Below are 9,582 nucleotides of genomic sequence, written 5' to 3'. Positions count from 1 at the left end.
TGGGAATTTCCTGTCTTTTGGTTGCTGACTTTGTTATGCTAATGAAGTGATTGCTGGGAGGATCCTAGATAGCTTCAGGTCAGTGGTTGGTCACCAGGAAGACCAACCATGTGAATAGAGGGTGGAGACTTTTGGCCAGCTGGACCCCTGGGGAGGAGAAGGGAGGATGGAGATTAAGGTCAGTCAAATGGCCAATGACCTGATCAATCATGTCTATGTAATGAAACCCCAATCAAAACCCTGAACAGGAAGGCTCAAGTTGCCTCTTGGTTGATGTTTGCATTGATGTTCTGGGAGGGTTCTGGGCTCTGACTGCATGGGGAGGGACACGGAAGCTGTGTACTCCCTCCCAGACCTCACCCTATGTGTATCCTTTAAAATAAAACTGCACTTGTGGGTATAACACTTTCCGGACTCATGTGAAACATTCTAATCGATTAGCAAGCCTGAGAGGGTTACAGGACCCCTCTAATTTACAGATAGTTGGAGATCCAGGTGACCTAGGGAATTGCCCCAAGTACAGCTAGTGTCTGAAGTGAGAGTAGTCTCAAGGACTGAGCCCTGAAACCTGGGGAGTGTTTGCTAACTCTGGGTGGTTAGTGCAGGAACTGAAAGGCAGTATAACCAGTTGGGGTGGAAACTGAGTATGGAGCAACCCTGTGTTCTGGGGAGACATTCTGGGTTAAATTTTTTTTCATATTTTTTAATATAAATCATCTATATATTTTACAATTCAAGAGGTATAAAATGTATACAATAATATGTCCCTCTGCAGTCAATTGGCCTTCATCAATGGTCTGTGCAAAAGGAACCATGTCAAAAAAAAAAAAAAAAACACCATGTCATCCTTACAAGTACATTTTATTGAATCCATGAGCAAATACACACAATCCATTTTCTCCTGTTTATAAAAATGGCAGCATTCCTGAGACAATGTCCTGCACCTTGGATATTTTGTTTGATATTTGGTAGTAGCTGTAGAGATCCACACTCAACCTTCCTCCTGTTAAAATAGTGTACACCTGAAATTAATATAACAGTGTGTGTTAGCTAACTGGAATTAAAATAAAAACTGAAGGTAAAAAAATAAATAAAGTAAAATAAAATAAGAAAAATATTTTTAGTAATGTGTTTTCGAACAAACATCTGTTTTACCGGCAAGGAGGTCAAGAAATAAGACCTAGGTCAACTACAGCTCAATAAAGCTGTCATTTTGAAAAAGAAGAAAAAGAAACGGGACATGCCATCAACCCAGTAAGGTCTGGTGATGCCCTGCAAATAGCAACTCCCTCCTCCAGTGCAGAGGTTCTTCCCCTCTTTCTTTTTTGATTGAAGAAAAATTAACATAAAAGGTTATATTAGCTTTAACTGCACATAATATTGATACAACAACTCTGTATATTACTCAAAACTCTCCATAGTCGTGCAGTCACCATCCATCACCATACAGCTTTGTTACAATATTATTGACTACATTCCCTATGTTGTACTATTCATCTCTGTAGATTTATTTACTTTATACCTGGAAACTTGTACCTCTTAGTCTCCTTTATTTATTTTACGTTTGCCCCATCCCCTTACCTTACCTCTCCTGTGGCAATTACTACTTTGTTTTCTGTATCTCATAGTGTTTTGTTGTTGTTGTTCTTTGTTGGGATTCCACATATAAGTAAAATTATATGGTATTTGTCTTTCTCTTTCTGACTTGTTTCACTTAGTATAATACCTTCTAAGTCCATCTATGTCATTGCAAATCGCAAGCTCTCATTTTTCTGGCTGAGTTATACTCCATTGTTCATTGACAGTACATTGTCAATTTCTATTCATCCATCAGTGCACACTGCATTGCTTCCATATCTGTACTATGGTAACTAATGCAGCAATAAACAGAGGCGCGGATATCTTTCTGAATTAGTGTTTTTGTTTTCTTTAGGTAAATTCCCAGGAATGGAATTACTGGGTTATATGAGACTTTTGTTTTTAATTTTTTGAGGAAATTGCCTACAGCTTCCCACACTGGTTGCACCAATTTATATTCCTGCAACAATACATATTTCCTTTTTTCCCACACCCTCACCAACACTTGTTGCCTTTTGTCTTTTTTTTTTTTCAAGATTTTATTTATTTGACAGAGAGATAGAGACAGCCAGCAAGAGAGGGAACACAAGCAGGGAGAGTGGGAGAGGAAGAAGCAGGCTCATAGCGGAGGAGTCTGATGTGGGGCTCGATCCCAGAACGCCAGAATCACGCCCTGAGCCGAAGGCAGACGCTTAACCGCTGTGCCACCCAGGTGCCCCAGCCTTCTGTCTTTTTAATACTAGCCATTCTGACTGGTTGAGAAGATGTCTAATTGTTATGATTTGCATTTCCTTGATGATTATTGATGTTGAACATCATTTCGTATCTATCGGTCATCTGTATGTTTTGTTTGTTTGCTTGTTTTTAGTTCTATCTATTCAGGTCCTCTGCCTATTTTTAAATTGGATATTTTTTTCTGTGTTGAGTTGTAGAAGTTCTTTACACATTATCTATATTAACAGCTTATCAGATATATCATTCGCAAATATCTTCTCTCATTTACTAGGCTGCCTCTTTGTTTTGTTTATTGTTTGCTTCACTTTGCAAAAGCTTTTTCTTTTGTCATAGTCAGAATGGTTTATTGTTGCTTTTGTTTGTCTTGCCTGCAGAGACGTATCCATAAATATGTTCCTGAGGAGATGTCCCGAGATTACTGAATATGTGTTTTAGGAGTTTTATGGTTTTAGCACTCACATTTAGGTATTTAATCCATTTTGAGTTTGTTTGGGGGTATGGTATAAAAAATGTTCCAGTTTCATTCTTTTGCATGTAGCAGCCCAGTTTTCCCAAAACCACTTGTTGAAAAAATTGTCTTTTCCCTCTGTGTATTCTTGCCTCTTTTGTTGTACTTTAATTGACCATATATGTGTGGGTTTCTTTCTAGACTTTCAGTTTTGTTCCATTGATCTTGTGTCCATTTTTGTGCCAGTACCATACCTTTTGATCACTACAGCTTTGTAATAAAACTCGAAGTCTAGAGTTGGGATTTTTCCAGCTTTGTTTTTCTTTTTCAAGATTCCTTTGATGCTTCAGGGTCTTGTGTGGTTCTGCACAAATTTTAAGATTGCTTGCTCTAGTTCTGTGAAAAATGCTGTTGGTATTTTTATAGGAATTGCATTGAGTATCTACAATGCCATACATTATACAGACATTTTAACAGTATTTGTTCTTCAAATGAATGAGCATGGAATATCTTTCCATGTGTTTGTGTCATCTTTGGTTTCTTTCATCAGTGTTTTTAGCTTTCAGGGTGCAGGTCTTTCACTTCTATGGTTACTTATGCCCAGGTATTTTATTACCTTCGTGCAACTGTAAATGGGATTGTTTCATAATTTCTCTCTGTTGCTTCATTATTACTTTCTAGAAATATAGTGGATTTCTGTACACTGATTTTGTATCTTGTGACCTTACCTAATTCACTGATGAGTTCTGGTAGGGTTTTGGTGGAGAATTTAGGGGTTTTTATGTATAGCGCCATGGCATCTGTAATAGTGAAAGTTTTACTTTCTCCATTCCAATTGTTTTAAAGATTTTACTTATTTATTTGAGAGAGAGAGAGAGAGAGTAAGGGAGAGCATGGGGGGGGAGGGCAATGGGAGAGGGAGAAGCAGGCTCTCCACTGAGCAGGGAGCCCAACGGGGGGCTCAATAGCAGGACCCTAAGATCATGACCTGAGCTGAAGGCAGACACTTAGGCGATTGAACCACCCAGGCATGCCAAGGCCCAGGGATCTTGAAAACGTCATGACTCTTGGGCAAAAGGAAGGTTGTGTAAGTCCCAGTGCTGGCCACATCTGGTTGATGAGATGAAAAAGGATTTCCTCCGTGTTCGTGCTCTTTATAAGAATAGATGGGATGTGGTGGCAAAATGGCAAGCAGCATGGACTTTGAAAGTGTAAATTCGGCACTAGAGATGCATATTAAAATCTAAGGAACAAAATATTTAACAAGAGGGTCAGTAACTCCTTCCCTTTGAATATTTCGAGCATCTGTTGTATATGAGGCAGCACAAACAATCATTCACTGTCTCCCTTCTGAACAACCTTCTCCCCTACAGGAGACCTCTCCTGTGCAGTGGATGAGCAAGGAATGCTGAGGGCATTGAGAGTCAGTAGTGTCCTCCTCTATATCTCTGTGTCCTTCACTCTCTGGGGAGAGCTTTCAGGGTAATGGAGCCTCTGAGGGACAGCCTCCCCAATTGTACAACTGTTACACCATAAAACATCCACCCAGTGATGGAGGAAGTAGCGGGAAAATCTCAACTATAGTAACAGCAGGTATAACTATTCTTGAGTCAGATACTGTTCATGGCAAACAGTCGGTCCCATTTCATAAATTTGATGTAGAAATTTGTGGGGAAGCAAAAACACTATTCTTCCAATTTGCCTAATCTTTGGTTTCCAGTCTCCTTCCTAATTCACCTTCACTCTCTCATATCTCCTCTCCCTCATTGTGCTCTGTTCACAGGTCTCTTGGCCCATATAGTGTTGGTAAAGTCTTAGAAATATAAACCCTGATTTTGTTCCTTTCCCTCTGTTCCCAAGTAGTATCTGAAAATATGACAACATAGAACATTTCCCTTTTCTTCTTTCAACTTCCTCCTCCCTGCTATAGTGCCCTCCTACATGATAAGTTATTTACTTGGACATGTTCCCATTAGTGTGTTTGACTTAGTTTGGTGATGAGGGTATTAATATGATGACTGGGAGAAATCCTTCATAAAACACTAATGGACAGCAGTTATCTTGATTGTTACCAAATGTTTATTACCTGAGTAAATCAAGCAAATGTAAACTACCTCATAATGTGAGAATAATGAAAAGTATGGGGTGCATTTCTGTCATGATGTAAGCAATATAGACCAGGGAGTGCAGGAAGAGACCACGGTCAAATCCCCTTTGCATAGCAGTGGAGTATCAGTGTAGAACAGGACCCCACCACTGACAGAGCATAACGCCATTTCTTGTTCTGTTAGGCAATTTGACTCATCTCTGCAGCATCTTCTTAAACCTAAGTTCTCTAAAATCTTATTCAAGAAAATTTTAACATCAGTGGCCTGTGCACTGATAAATTTCAAATGTGGAAATGTAGATTTTCAAAAATTGGAATAGACTAGATGGGAGGCCTCCATTCATCAAGCAGTAGGATTCAGCACACTTCATGGCCTTGGCTGCTATGCTGTCATCCTTCACAAGTAAGCAGAAATTCAACTACTTGGTGAAACTCAATCTCATCCACAGATATGCCCAGCTTCTCAGAAATCTCTTTGACTGCTTCTCATTGAAAGCAAATGGCTTTGGTAAAGTTTCAAGCACTTCTCCTCCTGGGGCAAATCACAGGCACTGAAGCAGGCCATGAAGGGGATGAAGACAAGTGTTGATTTCAAGGCAGATTTCAAAGCATACGGATAGATCTTCTCCTTGAAGAAAGCCCTCTTCCTCTCACTGGAAGCACCAGACAAATTGGGCAACAGGAGCACAAAGGTGTAGCACTTAGAAACAGGGAGCTCCTGCAGCAACGTCTTCTCCGGTCTTGGGAAATTAAAATCATCCAGGTCAATGTTGCAGACTAAGAAGACACATGGCTCAGGCACTCTGATGTTGCTGAGATTAGCCAGGCAGTTGTCTCATACCTACTGAAGAACTCTCTCCCTTTTGAATGACCTGGGCTTGCTTTTCTCTTCATTATATAAATCATTGTCTACCTTGGTTCGAACAAAGTAGATCTTCTTGTCTAGCTTCTTGATTTTGGGGGCCAGCATTTAATCATCGAAGTTAAACTGTGAGGTGGAAATGAGGATGAAGTAGTCATAGTTACAAATCTCACCATTTTGAGATACATGTGTGGAAGGAAATTAGGAATTCTGTTTCCAGGGAAGTCCCAGAAGATCACATGGGGGTATTTTGCATGTTGATAGGACATTTTCTTCATGGTGGTCTTCACAACTCCAAAACTAGCAGAACCCTCTTCATCATGACTAAGAACCCACAGTCCATTATAAAACTGGACTTTCCAGTGCCAGATTACCCAATCATAGCCCCATCCAGGGAAGTGTTCTCTGCTTCTACAACTGATTTCTGAATTATGTTAGGAAACTCTTTTAGCTTGGCTATTTGAAGGGCTGCTTGAATTCTAGCAAGGATTTCTGGAGAGATGATCCCCACCCCCCGCCCTTTTAATTCACTTAGTGATATAGTCATAGGGGACTTTCTAGAAAGAAGATAAGGCTAAATATAGAAAAAAGATATAGATGATAAGAGGTTGAAGATCCAGAAACTTGTAAAATGTAAGAGAACCAGAAGCTAAGGAATTCAGATACTTGCTCTAAGCTGGGAAAGACAGAGAAACGGATTGTCTCTTGGAGCCTCCAGAAGTAACCAGTCTTGCCGACACCTTGATTATAGCCCTATTAAGATTCATTTGGCCAACTACCCTCTGGATCCATAAGGCAATAAATCTAGGTTGATGTCTTAAGCCACTAAGTTTGTTGTAAATTTATTACATAGCAATGAGAAACTGATGGAGTCTCCATTTTGCTGAAATCTCAAAACAGAACCCATCACATTTCCATTCTGCAGGAAAAATCAGTCAAGCCAGCACATTAGAGAGCACAGAAGAATGGCAGACATATATCATGTCCCATCCCCTGCAACAAATAGGGGCAGGACTTGTCTTGTGGTGGAGCCTGGAGGCAAAGAATAGCCCACCAGGATGTGTATTCTATAAGAGGGATAGCCAAGCACATAATCACTGTAAAAATTCCCCTGTGGCAGCTTAATGTCCATTTATTTACCTTACCTCATGGGAGAAAATATATATGTATTTTATACCACTTCTTTATCCATCCATCTGTCAATGGACATCTGGGCTCTTTCCATATTTTGACTATTGTAGATAGCGGGGCTATAAACATTGGGGTGCAGTGTCCCTTTGAATTACTATGTTTGTATCCTTTGGATAAATACCCGGTAGTGCAAATGCTGGGTTGTAAGGCTGTTCTATCGTTAACTTTTTGAGGGTCCTTTATATTGTTTTCTGGAGAGGTGAACCAGTCTGTATTCCCACCCATAGTGTAAGAGGGTTCCCCTTTCTTCACATCCTTGCCAACATCTGTTGTTTCCTTTCTTGATAATTTTAGTCATTCTGACCAGCGTGAGGTGGTATCTCATTGCAGTTTTGATATGTATTTCCCTGATACTGGATGATGTTGAGTATTTTTTCATGTGTCTCTTGGCCAGTTATATATCTTCTTTGGAGAAATGTCTGTATATGGCTTCTTTCCATTTCTTGACTGAATTTGGGGGGAGGGTTTTGGTGTTGAATTTGATAGTTTCTTCATAGGTTTTGGATACAAACCCTTTATCTGATAAGTCATTTGCAAATGTCTTCTCCCATTCCGTAGGTTGCCTTTAAGTTTTGTTGACTGTTTCCCTTGACGAGCAAAAGCTTTTTATCCTGATGAAGTCCCAGTAGTTCATTTTTGCTTTGGTTTCCCATGTGTTTTGAGACATGTCTAGCCAGAAGTTGCCACAGCTGAGGTCGAAGTGGTTACTTCCTGTGTTACTTCCTGTGTTACTTCCTGTGTTACTTCCTGTGTTACTTCCTGTGTTCTCCTGTGTTCTCTTCTAGGAATCTGATGGATTCCTATCTCCCAATTAGGTCTTTCATCCATTTTGAGTCTATTTTTGTATATGGTGTAAGAAAATGATTCCATTTCATTCTTCTGCATGTGGCTGTCCAATTTTCCCAGCACCATTTGTTGAAGAGACTCTCTTTTATCATTGGATATTCTTTCCCGCCTTTTCGAAGATTAGTTGACCATAGAATTGAGGATCCATTTCTGGGTCTCTGTTCTGTTCCATTGATCTATGTGTCTGTTTTTGTACCAGTACCATACTGTTTTCATGATTACAGATTAGTAATACAGCTTGAAGTCTAGAATTGTGATCCCACCAGCTTTGGCTTTCTTTTTCAGTATTCCTCTGGCTATATGGGGTCTTCTCTGGTTCCATACGTATTTTAAGATTGTTTGTTCCAGGTCTATGAAAAATGCTCATGTTAGATATAGTATTGTTATTTCAATGGGTAGATTGCTTTGGGTAGCAGAGACATTTTAACAATATTTGTTCTTCCAATCCATGAGCAGGGAACATTTTTCCATTCCTTCATGTCTTCCTCAATTTCTTTCATAAGTGTTCTACAGTTTTCAGAGTACATATCCCTTACCTCTTTGGTTAGGTTCCTTCCTAGGTATCTTATGATTTTTTGTGCAATTGTAAATGGAATTGATTCCTTGATTTCTCTTTCTTCTGTCTCCTTGTTAGTGTATAATATTGTAAGTGACTTCTGTGCATTGATTTTTTATCCTGTCACATTGCTGAATTCCTGCATCAGTTCCAGCAATAGTATGGTGGAGTCTTTTGGGTTTTCTACATGGAGTGTCATGTCTTCAGCAGAGTGAGAGTTTGACTTCTTATTTGCCAATCTAGATGCCCTTTTGTTCTTTTTGTTGTCTGATTCCTGAGGGTAGGACTTCTAGTATTATGTTAAGCAACAGTGGTGAGAATGGACATCCCTGTCATGTTCCTGACCTTAGGGGAAAAGCCCTCAGTTTTTTCCCACTGTGGATGATATGTGCTGTGGGTCTTTCATATGCAGCCTTTATGATATTGAGATATGTTCCCTCTATCCTCCCTCTATCCTTACATGGCAAGAATTTTATCAAGAAATGCTGCTGTACTTTGTCAAATACTTTTTCTGCACCTATTGAGAGGCTCATATGGTTCCTGTCCTTGTGCAGTAACACACTGATAGATTTATAGGTGTTGAACCACCCCTGCATGAGTGCCGTTCTAGGATGAGGGTGGGCAATCAATTGAACCTCCACAGAGAGATATTATCTATATGACTGCTATGGACTGAATGTCTGTGTCTTCCCAAAAATTCATGGTTGAAGTGCAAGCTCAATTTCTGGTATCAATAGGTGGATTTGTGGTCAGTGCTATAGTCATGAGGGCAGAGCCATCATGAATTGATTAGTGCCAATTAAGAAACTGCAGAGAGAACTATCTGTCCCTTTTGCCATGTGAAACAAGAAGAAGAAATGTCCACTTCAGAAGTGAGCTCTCACTAAACACTGACTCAAAACTGGGTCTTCCTAACCTCCAGAAGTTTGAGAAATACATTTCTGTTCATAAGCCACCTGTTGTGGTATTTTTTTATAGCCTGAGCAGATGAAAAAAATACCGAAAAAAACAATTACTTTGCATTGTGACCAATTATCAAAACTCACCATGTTTTTAAATAGCTCTATGGCAATGAGGTCTAGATTGCATTACTACGTGGCATAGTTTCCAACTGGAGTCACCCAGTAAACATTCACTAAATCTGAATTTTCTTCCATTTTAGAGATATCTTCAGGCACAATGTTTCTCCCTTCTTCAAGGAGAATGGCATGAGCAGTTGATGAAATCTTACCTTTCCACCAGCTACCCCTGCCACTGAA

General features: G+C 39.7%; 1 pseudogene; it reads right to left on the bottom strand.

The window, feature by feature from the left end:
* Nucleotides 1-4,045: 4,045 nt before the first annotated feature.
* LOC109488464 lies at nt 4,046-7,250 on the bottom strand (annotated as a pseudogene).
* Between the last annotated feature and the right edge of the window lie 2,332 nt (nt 7,251-9,582).

The sequence above is a fragment of the Ailuropoda melanoleuca genome, chromosome 3, assembly GCF_002007445.2.
Source record: "Ailuropoda melanoleuca isolate Jingjing chromosome 3, ASM200744v2, whole genome shotgun sequence".
NCBI classification, from domain to species: Eukaryota; Metazoa; Chordata; class Mammalia; order Carnivora; family Ursidae; genus Ailuropoda; species Ailuropoda melanoleuca.
Note: the sequence above shows the minus strand (reverse complement) of the source record. Positions and strands in the feature narration are given on the sequence as shown.